We start from the raw sequence: 15,536 nt of genomic DNA, 5'->3' as shown, positions 1-15,536 counted from the left end.
TTTTCCTAAAGAGGGTGGTGACTCCAAAATAAAACTCTTACTAAAGTAAGAGAACCTTTTTTCGAGGATCAATGAATGGGTCTAATAATGAAAACTAATTTATTAAATAAAATTAACCTAGCCCATTCTATTTTCCTTTTTGTGGAAAAATAGCGTCCTCCAAAAGGCATGCCTAGTGGTAAGTGAATTATGATTGATAATAGACCTAAGTTCAAATCTCTTTTTCCAATACTTTAAAAAAAAAAAAAAAGCAAGCAAGTAATTAGCGAGTGACTAAGCAAGTACTACCTATGATCCATAATACTTTTCACATTTGAAATTTCATATCTCTTAAGAAAAACATTAAATTTGACTAAATTACAATAAATTATTGAGTAAATTGATTATATTATCCTTAATTTAATATTAATTCTCTAAAAAAAATCATTAAATTAAAGTAATAATTATTGATCATATACAAAGGGTAAACATGAAAAAAAGATTTATTACTCCTTAAAACCATAAATATGACAAGTATTTTAAATTTGTCATTTAATTATTGTCTTTTACTTTATTAGCATTTTATTATTTCTGTTCTTTATTATTTCTGTCCCTTAAATTCTTGTTATTTAGTTTAATGTTTATTATTATTGTGCTAACCCTTTATTTATTAATCTTGCATCATTTACATTCATCATATTCATGCTTGTTGGATGATTGATTATATTGTGATCTTATAATTAAAGTATACTTCTATGGATACTTGTTATTCCTTATATTTGTTGCTTGTGGTTTGAATTTATTTTTGATTTAAGCTTTTTATTTTCGAATGTAAAAGGTTCTAATTAGATTTATAATATTGCTTTAATGTAATAATTATTTGGATTTGAAAAATTTTGAGGGTTTAAGAATAGATTGTAATTATTAGGATAGTTTGTAACTCTATTCTCCTCGCTTCCCCTTCTTTGATTAATTTATTTTATATTGTATGGATGAAATTATATGTATGTTTGACATGTTTTCCAAAAATACATAAAAGATTTTACATCTCAATTTTTAATTAATTGCATTGTTAAATTATTATGAATTAATGGACAAGCCAGCTTAGCCGGGCGAAATAAATGTCTAATACCTTTCCATTTCGTACCTAACTCTCGAATCATGTCTCTAGTTTAAAACCCAGATAAGTTGATTCTAAAAAATGGGCTACTTCGAAAAATTTTTAGAGCGGCGAATGTAAAACAAAATTCTTACCAAAGTAAGAAAATCTTTTTCCGAAAATTAAACGGATTTAAAAAATATATATTTTTATTAAATAAAATAAATTTTATTCTTTCCAAATCAGTTTTGAAAAAATTCGACGTCCTTGGCTGCCATTTCAGGTTTATCAATTCTTTGGCCAAAATCTGCATTAAAGTAAATAATTTATTCATTTGTATAAGAAATTTCAATTTATAGTTCAATTGAAATGGTAAAATCAAAGTTTCCTTCTTCATAGTATACCAAGAAAACCAACGGCTAAAAATATCTACTGTCGTACCAACGAATCATCATTTCCTTACAAAAATTTATAATAAACTCAAATCTAGCTATTTATATATAGGAATTCAATTTATAGCTTCCATTGATAATTTTTATCAAAAAATCTCCAATCTAATTCTCATGAACAGTAATTAGGGATTTAATTTCTTCACAAAAATTGATTCATAGTGAATCCTACAATTAAAATCTGACAATTAGTTTAGGTATCATCAAGAGACAGGCTAGAAATTCCCTCACCTTGTTGCAAAAACACACCAGAAATCATAAATTTTCGGGTGGATCGATCGGCAGTGGCTTCTTTGTCCAAAACCTGTTTCTGTCGTTGCTGGCTTGGTCGGAAAAGAGAGGAACAGTGGACGGTGAGGTTTTGGCGACGGGATGAGAGGTGGTTCGGCCGGCTCTTGACTGGTTTCGCCGGAAAAACCAGGAGAATGGGAGGGAGGTGGCTGTCTCAATCAAAAATTGCAGCTCAATATCTCCCTCGTTGTTGCGCTATGTAGACCAGAAGTGGAGAGGAGGGAGCAGCAGATTAAGACCGGTGGCGAGAAGGAGGTTTGACTGGTTGGACTTTGAGCTCAGGCGACTAGAAATCGACAGGGAGAGAGGGGGAGTTGATGTCGCTGAAGCCGGGTAAGAAGAGAGAAAAAACATAGGACCAAATAGAAATTTCTGGTTTTCTAGGATCTTCTAATTAGTTCTAGGCTGATTTGGGTTTGATTTAAATTTGATTTGGCTCAAATCATGGGTTCTGTTTGATTTTTCAATTGGTTTATAGCTTTTTAATGGGTTTAATTTAGTTTTGAAGTTTGATTAACAATATAAAACAATATTTACACTAAATTTTGTTAAATAAATTCATAAGACACTAACTAATTTATTTTAAATATAATAATGTCTTTTAATACTATTTAAAATTAACATTTAAATTTTTAAATGAAAATTTCTTTGAAAATAAAATTCCGGTTCTTCCAATATCAAACTAAACAAACATATATATATATATATATATATATATATATATATATATATATATATATATATATATTATAGAAAGTATACTTTTTTTTCTTTTTTATCTGTCTCCTAAATAAAATATTTTAAATTATAATAAAAATATAAACAAATATTTAAAAAATAAAATATAAAATTTTCAAATGTCTCGTTATCATATATATTTATTAAAAAATAAATTTAAAAAAGATAAAACTAAAATTTTTAAAATTCTTAATTAATTATATATATATATATATATATAATTTAAAAAAAATTTAATAAATTATATTCAATCAACTAATAGAATATAATTTTTTAATTGATCATTATTAAAGTTAGTTTAAAAGACTTAAATTTCATTAAGGGTGTATCAGAAATCTCATTATTTTCCTACTATTTACATATTTATATACAGTATAGATATACTTTATTTCTATTACTTACTTTTTCAATTTCAATAAAATTATTTACGATTTTGCAATAGAAAACTGAAATAATAAAAAAATATTAATAATAAAAAAAATTGAAATATTTTTTTATTTCAACCACATAGGAATTTATTCATTTGAAGTAAATATTAGAAGATTAAGTTGAAGCTTAATCCCAGTAGTAGTTTTAGACGTAAAATTATTCCTAGCTTGAAGTTGAAAATTACAATAAAATTTATAAATTGTTTAAAATAAAAATAATCAGCATGAAACTGAACCTTACTTTTTTTCAATTCACTTTATTTCAAAAAAAATAGAAATTAAAAATAAAAAAACACAACAATGCATTTTTTTTCATTAGCATATATATACTTACAGGATTCTTGTAACCGAAAGATATATAAAAAAATTAAAGAAATGTGTACACCCAGCCTAATTAAATTAAGCTAAAAAAAAAAAAAAAAAAAAAAAAAAAAAAAAAAAAAAAAAAAAAAAACTGGTCACATCTATAAAACCAAACAATAATACAACATTAGCACCATAAACTAAAGACCCAGGAAAACACAAACTAAAAAATCCAAGTTCAAGTTTAAATGAAATTGTCAGCACACCCAAACCTTTATTGAGGTTAGAAATGTTCATGAAACCAGCAAAAGAAACCGGCAAAACTTAACAGTAGTTGTCAAATGTGCAAAACCATGTAAAGCCAAAGGGAAGGTCATTGAAGCACAGTTAAACTGACGAAAAAGCCAAGTTAAAAAATGGAAACGAACATCCTTTTTAGCCCAAATGTCTGCAAACACATAAGAGATTGAAGAGTCAAATTAAATCTAACCAACAATTGGATCAACGACGTCAATATACTTTTTTTTATATGGAGTCAAAATGATATCAACACATGTACTTTAATGTATATACAATCGTATTTTCAATCTATTTACCAATGGTTGTACAACATCAACACCTTTTTTATCAACAACTTCAAAGATCTTGACATCTATAAGCTGTATACATTGGCCATTAGACATGCCTTTTTATTAAGAAAAACTAAAGGAAAGTTGAAAAACTTGAATCCTTCAACTTTGAAAATCTCCCTTCAAATTAACATATAAAAAGATAAATAATTATGAAGGGATAAAAAGATTCAATTTAAAAACATTTAAATATAAAGATATTTACAAAAAAAAAAAAAAAAACTCTCTTAAATCAATTTTCAAATAGAGTTATAATATCAATACAACTCTTTAATAATAAAATTTGTAGAAAAAGGAAAAAGCAAATATTATATAAAAAAAAACACCCATTTCCTTTAGTTGCGTATGAAAATTGCTAGTAAATGTTTTGTTAATCAATTATGAATTGTATACCAAATGAATTGTGTAAATCAACAATGTAAGGTCGAAGCTTAAATTACAAAATTCCTTAAGGGCAACATATCACGCTCGATTTTTATTATCTAACAATCACTAAAGTTTTAAGCTTAAATTATAAAATCACTCTGAACTTTACAACGTATCACAAAATACTCTGGTTTGACCTTTATAATCTTAGCACTTTAATTTTGAAATTTAGATATATTCAGTGAGTTAGGGGGTTAAAAAAATTTCAGGAGTTAAAGGCGGCAACATTGAAAAAATTTACTATTTTAGGGGGTAAAATAAAAAATTTATTATTTTATGGATAAATTCTTAAAAAAAAGTTTTTGTTAGGCTGGCGGGAGCCACCCCTAGACACCCTAGCTCCATCATTAAATATATTGACAACCTAAATTCAAAATTGAGCTAGGGTTTTTTAATAAAAATAATATATTAGTGGGACTTTCTAGGTATCATTGGGTTAACTTAATCCAAGTAACTAAAACTCATGTTAAAGAAACCCTAACACTTTGTGGATCTCAAAATACCTTCTCTCCCCATGGATCCCATTGTAGCATCCCTTTGCAAAATCTCATTTTCCAAACATATTTGATTCAACAAAAACTGAGAGTTCTTAGCATTGCTGACCATGTATATATAGCTTATGGAAGGCTTTTCCGTTGTGTCTCCATCACTCTATCAAAGAGATCAAAAGGAAAGAAGGATTAAAGAATAATTAATAATCTTAAACCATCCTTTTAATTTTCGGTTCTTCTAAGGAATTTTCTAAAGCTCGATGATCAGTTCTTGACCCTCTATAGGATGGTTCGAACCTGATTTCTGGTGATGTCTTATGGCTTGACGCAACAATGAGATTTGGACTTCACCGAATAAAGAAACAAGTGTTGGTTTGTTGTGGGGACTGCACTTGAGAATTTTTGAAAAAGTTCCATATAAAGATTATCCCAGATTTCAATTTTCTTTTAAAATGATGTATTTTATTTTATAATTTCTCTCAAATTTGCCATGCTCTTGGACGATTTTGTCATGCTTTTAGTCATATATGACTTTATTTTACTCCGCATCTATCATTCATATTTTATTGCTTATTTTGAGTGGTTATTTTGGGAGCACTTGTCAAACTTTAACAAAATAGATTTCAGAAGAGGAATGTCTGGTGAATAAAATGGTTTGTTTTAGTTCTTTGGGTTAAAATTAACTCAATAATAATAAATGGGCTCCACTAACATATTATTTTATTCAAAAACTATCTTACTTTTGAATTTAGGGTGTCAATACATCTAAATTTTAAAACTGAAGTGCCCGGGTTACAAAGGTCAAACTAGAGTGATTTTACAACAAGTCGTAAAATTCAGGGTAATTTTATAATTTAAGTCAAATTTCAAGCTCGAAACTTCATTATTCTAAGAAACTAGAGTTTTGAATATTTTTCATGGAAAAGAAGGGGAGAATGAGAAATAAAAAGGGAGGGGGGATTTTGCAAAGGTTCACAAGTTCACAATTTTAAAACATGAGCACACTATATGGTCCTCCAAATACTCCAAGTCCTCAGATGGGCTCAAGTAATATTCCAAGTGGTCATATGAGCACACTATATGATTCATTTTATGCACAATTGGTAATTGTTAATGAAGGTCATCAAACTGAGAACACTCCAAAAGTTGAGACATATATGGATACTCCGATTAGAATTTATCGAGCTTATGACTCGGGATACGTTAGATCGAATTTCAAACATGTGATGTGGTTTGGTGGTCCAAGAGGCTATATTGGGAATTGATTGCCAATAATAATTGTAACATTGTCAAATAAATAAATAGAATAAATTTAATAAATTCTTGTTTCAAAATTATAATGGAAATTGTTTGCACGTTAATTTCACATATTTCAATAACTATTGCTCGCATTAAAAAAAAGCACTATTAAAAATAGATGACCTTATAATTAAAAAGTATTAAAGAGTATTATTTATTGGATTTAGTTAGCTAATTCATTACATTTGTATAGTCTTCACAACACAATGGACATCTAGTAGCTGTTATACCCCTTCTTCTGTGATTTATTATACAGTGTGAATGATACACATGTTCACACACTGGAAGTGTTTCTACATCTTGCACTTCCTCTAATGGGTACAGGCAAGTAGAACAATCTATATGGTCTCATTTCTTCGTGAAAGGGATGGATAGGATATCTTTCAAATACATTTACTGGTACAAGTTCTATATTAGGTTGGATAAAGGGGTTGTTACCTTGGTTAATGAAACAATGGCTAATCAAAAAATACAATACAACTAAAGCTATCACTATAAAAAGTTCTACGGTCATGCCAATCCAAATAATTGTATTCCTACATTCTTCTAATTCTAATGCATTAACAACTTCTTTAGCTTGTGCTCTAATTAAAACCAATGAACTCCATATGATCACCAAATGTTTTAACTTCATCCTATTTAACCACATGAAAATCAACTTAAATAAAAGCCACATAACCTATATGAATTTTAGCTTATTCTATGTTATGTGAGGAAAAGTTTATACTGGAATGCATTTGGAACAAAAACCAAATGAATGAGAGTATTAAACGAGATTACACACGGCCAAGTTATGACAAGACGATCAGCTTCCAATAAAATATTTATTCGAATGATCAAACAAAATTAAGAAAAAAAAACTTCTCCAGTTTGTGCTTGAACTTTTAATATTAGAAATTTTCTACCTTCCAATTATTCTTTTTTAAGATAAAATAAACAAGCATAAAATATTATTGTAATGCAAATGCGTAAAGAGACACTTGAATTTTATAATAATTTAGTAGTAATCTTAACTTTTAGATTGATCTATTAAGTTACATTTTAATAGACTCTGAAAGTTTAATTTATAACTTGGACTATAAATAATAATTAAGAAAAATTATCTCACACTATTATGAATATGATTCTGCATACCTCATGAAAAAATGTCACCATAAGAAAATACCGAACAACAGATATCTAGCAATAGACAAAATGGACTTATTTTAAAAAAGCCCATTTTAGATAGGCTTTGTTCAAGACAATAGTTGATCCATAGTAACAAATAAATTTTGTACATATCATAACCTGTCTAAAATGGGCCTCTTTTTACTTTTCATTTCAAGTGTCATAAAGAAATACAATACTTGGAAATCAGAATACAATACAAATAAAGCTTGAATTTATTTATAAGCCATTTTATAGCGATAACTTTATTTGTATTATATTTTTTTATTAGACATTGTTTAACTTAGGGCTGAGCAAATGGTCGGTTAGGTTCAAACCAAACCGAACCGAAGCCATAAAATATAAATCGAAGTTTTTTTTATAATAAATCGAACCGGAATGGAGTTTGTATATGAATCAAACTGAACCAGTTGGTTCGATATTTTTTTTATCGATTTTTACTAGTTCGGTTTGGTTCTAAGCCCAACTGTCGAATATTTATGTAACCGAATTGAACCGAGCAACAAATTCGATTTAAACCTAACAACCTAACCAATTGAACCTCTCTTGGGCATCAGACTGAACCGAACTTAAATGAGTCTATTCAATTTTCAGTTCGGTTCGATCGGTGATTTTGCTCACCCTTAGTTTAACTAACCAAGATAATACCCCCTATCCAACCTAACAGCAGCCCACCTAACCAACCTAATATGGAGCTTCTACCTATGTAAGTTTTTGAAAGATATCATATCCATCCCTTTCACGGAGTGGAAAACTAGATAGATTATTCTATTTTCCTGGACACATTAGAGGAAGGGCAAGATGTAGAAACTCTTTCTAAATGTGAGCATATGTACCATAATATATGTATACATGTGTATACATATACATATATGTATACCTATATGTATACATGTATATACATGTATACATAATATATGTATACATGTGTATACATATACATATATGTATATATAGGTAATATATATGTATACCTATGTAAGTGTATACACATATATGTATGTGTGTGTGTGTGTGTATAGAAGGAAATACATACTTGGAAATCGAAATGAAGAAAAAAAAAGAGGACCTAGAAAAATCAAAGACTTGGTTTTGAAGAAAAGAAGAGATAGTAAGTGGTAATGTGTAGAAAATGAAAACTCAAACAGTGGGAGGTTTCTTGGTGGAGATGATAAGAGTTTCTCACCATGTCCAATTAGTAATAATATAGAAACAAAAGGGTGATTTTAATAGGGTTCTTTGTTTTCTGCAAAATTGATAAATTATTGGACTTCTATAACCTAGGAAACAAATCAATATTTATGGAAAGCAAGAGTGCAAGAATCCATGATGTATATAGAGGGTGTTTAGAAAGAGAGAAAGTAATAATCGCTTGTGATTGGGATTCGGAAAAATGGTGTTGACTTAGTCTAGACTTCCTATAAATAAAACATAGATACCAATTATAAATGTTGGTTCGCATAAGCTCTTTCTCAATTTTAGCAAAACTTGCACTTCTAGATCATGTTCTATTTCAATGGAAATGGAATAGTTCATACCAATTTTGTCGTTAACTTAACTTATTTAAGCATTTAATTACTTTTAATATTGCCATTATTTTTGTATAATTCTTTCAGTCCCTTCCAATGTTCCATGTAGAGCAGCAGAGGAAAATAAATACACACTACACACACATAGTGTGTATATGTTAGAGCGGATTACAAACATGTGATTTGGTTTGGTGGTCCAGAAACCTATATTGGAAATTGACAAAGGCAATATCATTATTAAGCTTAGAAATAATTTTTATATTAATTGAAGCTTTCTACTATTGTAACTTAAAATTAAAATAAAAGCTTAAATTTAATCAATTCTTCCTTCAAAGATATAATGGAATGGTTAACATTTAAATAATACATCACTTGTCATCATGTCATGTCATCTATTCATTATTTACTCGTTGTTTATGCTCATTAATCTATTCTTATATAATATTAGTTTTCTCCAACATGCGTTGCATGTTGATTGTAGTAGACAGTTCCTCTAGTGGGTGGAGTCGGGTGTGATGATTGGTATCAGAGCCGGACCCTCTCTAGTAGATGTATGGTTCACGGAAGCTGGCGGGCTTATGACATCCTGACCATGCAAAGTGATCCTAAGTGGGCGAGTACAACAAAATTCTTAGCTAGCTTCTACCATGGCAGGCTACCTAGGGTAGTGAAATGCAGGACACAAAAATGAACCGGATCATATATCGAAAAGGGGAATTAATCATCAAAGGCGCAAAGGCGCCTTTTGGTGGAATCGCCTGGAGAGTTAGAATAACTCTAGGATTAAGCTTGCTCGCTCAAGGAAATCCTAGCATGGATGACCTCCTAGGAAGTTTCCCATGTCATCTGCGAGACAAAATCCTGCGAGTCTTGCCAATCTAGTATGGGATGAAATTAGCTTGATTCAAAGCAGACAATTCCTCTGGTGGTTAGATTCGGGCGTGACATAGCATGTCACATATCTCATTTTAATTCCCAACCCAACCCATATTACTTGGTTTCTTTTAACTGTGTCAAGCTTTTGTTTGCAGAACTACAAAAATTAATAAACTGATTCCACTTAAATATATTTCACTAACTAAGTAATATATGTAGAGAATAACCTAGAGAACAACATTTCAGTTCAATCGAGCAAGTTCTCTGTTCAATAATAGAAATCATTTACTAAAAAAACTATATATTACTTAAAAAGAAATATTGATTGCAAGAAGAACCTGAAATGGATTATGAACTTGTTTATCAAACAAAAGCATACTTGTACAATAACTCTCCTTCTTTATCTACATATATAAAAATCAATGAACTTGTCAAGCTCTTCATTTAAACTTCTAAAAATAAAATCTTATCAATAACACATATCTAATTAGGTTGATCCCATCAAACAAAATCAAACCAAACCCCCAAACTTTTCAAAAATAATTTTTATTTGAAATCCGAACAAAGAAACAAAAGTTGAAAAGGATTTGTACATTAAGGAGGAAGAAAAAAGAGTTAAGGCTATTGTTAGCTATAATAGTGTGGGTTTTGCTTTGGATGAGAGAGATCTGATGTTTCTGTTGCATGAAATTTAGGAGAATATTTGAAAGAAAGGCTGTAAGGGAGAGTTTAGATATCATGTATTCCTTCACTAACAAAGTTTTTCATATCCAAATGTTGAAAAGTTACATTATAAGAGTATAAATTTTACTAGCACACAGCTAAACTTGAGTTAAATTTGAAAAAAGAAATAAGAGAATAAGAGCAAGGTAAAGAACACTAGCAAATGGATAGGTTGAAAGAAGAAGAGAAATCCAGGTATATATACATAAAACGGTGAGATATTTTATCAAAATTTTCTTTTTATAGGACATCTTGTATTGCATTTCTTCATTTGAAGTAGTAATTACTTGATTTCTTTTAACTGTGTCATGCTTTTGCTTGCAGAACTACAGAAATTAATAAACTAATTCCACTTAAACATATTTCAGTAACTAAGTAATATATGTAGAGAATAACCCAGAGAAAAAATTTCAATTCATTCAAGGAAGTTTATATTCAATAATACAAACCATTTACTAAACAACTATATATAGTAGCTACGTTATAACTTTAAACCCCTAAAATAATCCCTGAGAAAAAACTATAATTAATACAGGTTTTGCTGCTAAAACTTTTTTTAAATTTGGAAAAATAAAATTAGAAACACAGTTAATGCAAGAGTTATCAAAATCCTACGAGCTAAGCATAACTATAGAGAAATGGAGAAAATGTTATATTGTGGATTTTAGTGATAGTTTTTACCATATACTATATATGTTGTTCAGAGATTGCAACGACTAGCTGTGTGAAATGAAAAGTTGACAAACTGGGTAGATACGTAAAAGATATTCTTTCTTTTCCATCACTTCGACATGTATAAAAAAAATATTGTGACATTTCTTTTCTTACAGCATTCTCAAACTGATCATTTTTTATATATCGAAATGGACGATTGCTTCTAGCGGCAACATGCTATGGGGTGGTGGTCCCGCTTATGGGGTTAAATCAATACGTTCTAAGAATAAATTTTTGAATATTTTTTCCAATATGAAAGGAACTACTATTGTAAAATTTTTTACTTCTGTTGTATTGGTTGGCTTGCATAATAGCATGCCAAGCTTCCGAATATGGTTATCAAAACCATCTTATGTGGTTAATCAAATTGATATGTAGACTATTCAACTTTTTCTTCTTTTTGTTTTTCACAGAAAGTGATTATTTTTCATTCTATTTTAATTGTTTCAACTTAGGTTTGATTAGGTTAAATCCATTGGATTAAATGGTTTTCAGCTTGATTTAATATTTCTTAGTGAGTTTAGGTTGGTTTAGATGTTTGATTTGGTAATTAAAATATACTTATATTGGATTTTATTTATTAAATTTATAAAATAATGCTTTTGCTATTATATATATAAACTATGATATTATTGATTCAAAGTTGATATTTAATTTTTAAATGAACAAAGTTTTGAAAAAAAAAAGGCTGTTTCATTGCATATTATAGATAAATAGTTATTATGATAATTAATATATTAATAATTATTTTAGAGCATTGTTTATAATTTTGATTTTTTTTTTTCTCTTTTTTTTTTTTTTTTTTTTTTTTTTTTTTTTTTACTTTTACTAAAGTCTATGAGTATATAATTAATTTTCTAGTAGCTTTTTTGAGGAAAAAATAATTCTTTCAACATGTTATATATATATATATATATATATATCTTTTTCTTAGTGAGTTTTATTTTCTATTTCATATCAAAGAATAAATCTTTTATTGTATTTCTTAATAAATAATAATAAATTACATTTATTCTTTGTAGAATAAGTTACCTTTAGAAAATAACTATAACTATGAAATTAAAGATTTATTAAAAAAGTAATAATTAAACATGTTATGTTCCTATATTATTTAATATGGGCCTTATATAGTATAATATAACTTAAAATAATCTCCAATAAAAATTGTAGCATTATCAAATAAATAAAAAGCTTAAATTTAATCAAGTTTTCCTTCAAAGTTACAATGGAAATTACTTTCGATGTTAATTTTTCATATTTCAATAGCTATTGCTGGCGTTGGAAAACATTAAATTATTAAAAATAGGTGACCTTATAATTAAAATGTAACAAAGAGTATTATATATTGGATTTAGTTAGCTAATTCATAACATTTATATAGTCTTCATGACATTATAGACATATAATAGTTGTTGTATCCCTTCCGCAATCTCTTATACGTTGTGAAGGTGCACGTGCTCACATTCAGGAAGAGTTTCTACATCTTGTTCTTCCTCTAATAGGTTTAGGCAAATAGAACAATTTATATAGTTTCCCTCTCCGTAAAAGGGATGGATGTGATATATTTCAAAAACATATACTGCTATGAGCTCTATATTAAGTTGGATAGGAGGGTCACCATTAGGTTGGATAGGGGGGTTGCCATTAGGTTGGATAGAGGACTTGCCATTAGGTTGGATAGAGGGCTTGTTACCTTAGTTAGTTAAACAATGTCTAATAAAAAAATACAATACACATAAAGTTATCACTATAAAATGACCTAGAATAGTGCCAATCCAAATAATTGGTTTCCCTAAAACCTTCTGATCTATTGCATTAAGAAATGTTTGAGCTTGTGCTCTAACTATTACCACTGAACTCCATGCGATCATCAATGTTTCAACTTCATACTATTTGGAAAAAAACTAGATGAAAATCAGCTTAAACAAAAACCACATAAACTATATGAATATCAACTTATTCTACATTATGTGAGGAAAAGTTTTATGCATGAATGAAATTGGAAAAAAAAAAACAAGATGAATATTTTGTGCAATGTCAAACTCATCAATTTTATATATATGTGTGTGCGTGCGCGCGCGCGTGTGTATGTATAGGTATACATATAAACTAAGCACGTAGAGAAAATAAAGCAAGGACCAAGATGTAAATATCTTAGTTATGATATCTACACAACAGTAATTAGATACAATTGAGATTTTATTTCCACTATATCCGACATTAGTTGTGCAACAATCGCTATTTTTTAGCTATACAAGGACCTTATAAACTGATGTGTGTATTTGCATATAATTAAGTAATTAACCATAAGCATGTCAAATAAAAAATAAATAGTGATTGCAAGAAGAACCTAAAATGGATTATGAACTTGTTTATCAAACAAAAGTTGATTTGTTTATCAAAATAGTGATATAACAACTCTCCTTCTTTATCTACATAAAAATCAATGGACTTGTTAGGCTCCTCATTTTAAATTCTAAAAACAAAAATGTTGATACTTAAACACAAAACCTACATAAAATCAATGGATTTGTCAGGCTCCTTCATCTACTGGTTTACTTATTCTAAACACAAGACCTTATCAATAACATTATATCTAATTGAGTTGATCCCATCAAACAAAACCAAACCAAACCCCAAACTTTTGGAAATAATTGTTATTTGAAATCTAAATAAAGAAACAAAAATTGAAAAGGGTTTGTGCCTTCAGGAGGAAGAAAAATGAGTTAAGGCTATTACTGGCCATAGTAGTGTGAGTTTTGTTTTAGATGAGAGAGATCTGAGGTTTTTGTTGCTTGAAATTTGGGAGAATATTTGAAAGAACGACCATAAGGGAGAGTTTAGGTGTCATATATACCTTTACTAGCAAAGTTTATTAGATCCAGATACTGAAAATCGAACCTAATTCGATCTCAAACCCGAGCTTTTACCTATCCTAAATTTGAGCTCGACTAACGTACATGACCTACTAAACGAGCCACGCTCGAGCTTAGTTTGTTTGTTTATAAACGAGCTTCAAACAAATCGAGCTCGAACTTTATAATTTTCAAACAAGCCAAACTCAAGCTTCAATATTAAAAGTTTGAATCGAGCTCGAGCCAAATTCAAGCTCATATTAGAATTTTACAAACAAAATCTGAACAACTTAGAATTCAGCTCGGTTCGGTTCATTTATAGCCTTATTCACAAGGAAGGGATAATTTGATCGTTGCCCATCCTTTACTCTAAACTCAGCAAAAATGGCTACAAATCATCGAAAAAGTTCGACTACAGTACACATCCCATTTGTGCTTTAGTGTCTCTCACTCAAGGCTCTAATCATGTACCTGAAGGCATAAACGAGTTGCTCTCTTCGAGCTCTTAAGGTTAGAATCTTGTCTTGTCGAAAATGGAGGTGGTTTGAAAACATAAAGAGGAGAGGGAAGGGGGTTGTCGGCATCAAACAAGAGAGGAGAGAAATTTTTGTGTTTCTCTTTTTCTGTCTCCTATTCTCATAGGGTAAAAATTGGTCTGGTTCGGTTTGACGTTCAATTCGGTTTAATTTTGATTTTCTTGGTTTTTGGATGGTTTAGATTCGGTTTCTCAAGGATAAAATCTTATTTAATTATTTATCATCTAATACAATTAATAAATTAACAAAAATTATCTCATTGGCTAGAATTTGGATTGTTTGGCTTTTTGATTTAATTTTAACTTAATGGGTTATGAAAATAATAAATTGGGTTATTTCATTACTAAACTTTTTTTCTTTAAAAATTATTTTTCAAAAAATTTTTCAAATTAAATATTAACAAATCAAATTGAATTCTTATATTCTCACCATTTTTAAAATATAAATTGTCCATCATATTTAAAGTATACTATGTTTAATAAACAATACAATTTTATTTTATCGAATTGAATTTTTATATTCTTACTATATTTAATTTTTCATATTTAATATACTATATGATTTTTTACTTTATCAAATTGAATGTTTATATTCTTATCATATTTAATATATATCTTTCTATATACTATAACATTTCTCATTTTATCAAATTGAATTCTTATATTCTTACCAAGCCGAATACATAAATTACTCATTGAACTTTCACTAAAAAGTCTTGTGGCACCATGAACTTAAAGTTTCACCCCATGACCCTTTAAACTTCACTTTTTTACATCAATTACACACTTCAACGTCATTTTTTTTTATCAATTACAGACCTCCATCACATTGGAAAATGTAATTAAAATGCATATGCGAGAAGAGAGAGTGGTAGGTGTTAAAGTATTTAACCTAACATTTCCTAAACTTTTGCTTTCAACACTAAATTCTCTCCTATTTTTGAACTTGTAATTTAATATTAAATTAATAAAAATACTTTTCTTAAATTTTTCCAATTTGCTTTC

Source organism: Jatropha curcas, chromosome 6 (assembly GCF_041381405.1).
Source record: "Jatropha curcas cultivar XTBG-Jc1 chromosome 6, XTBG_Jcur_1.0, whole genome shotgun sequence".
NCBI classification, from domain to species: Eukaryota; Viridiplantae; Streptophyta; class Magnoliopsida; order Malpighiales; family Euphorbiaceae; genus Jatropha; species Jatropha curcas.
The sequence above is the reverse complement of the archived record's forward strand: the minus strand, read 5'-3'. Positions refer to the sequence as shown.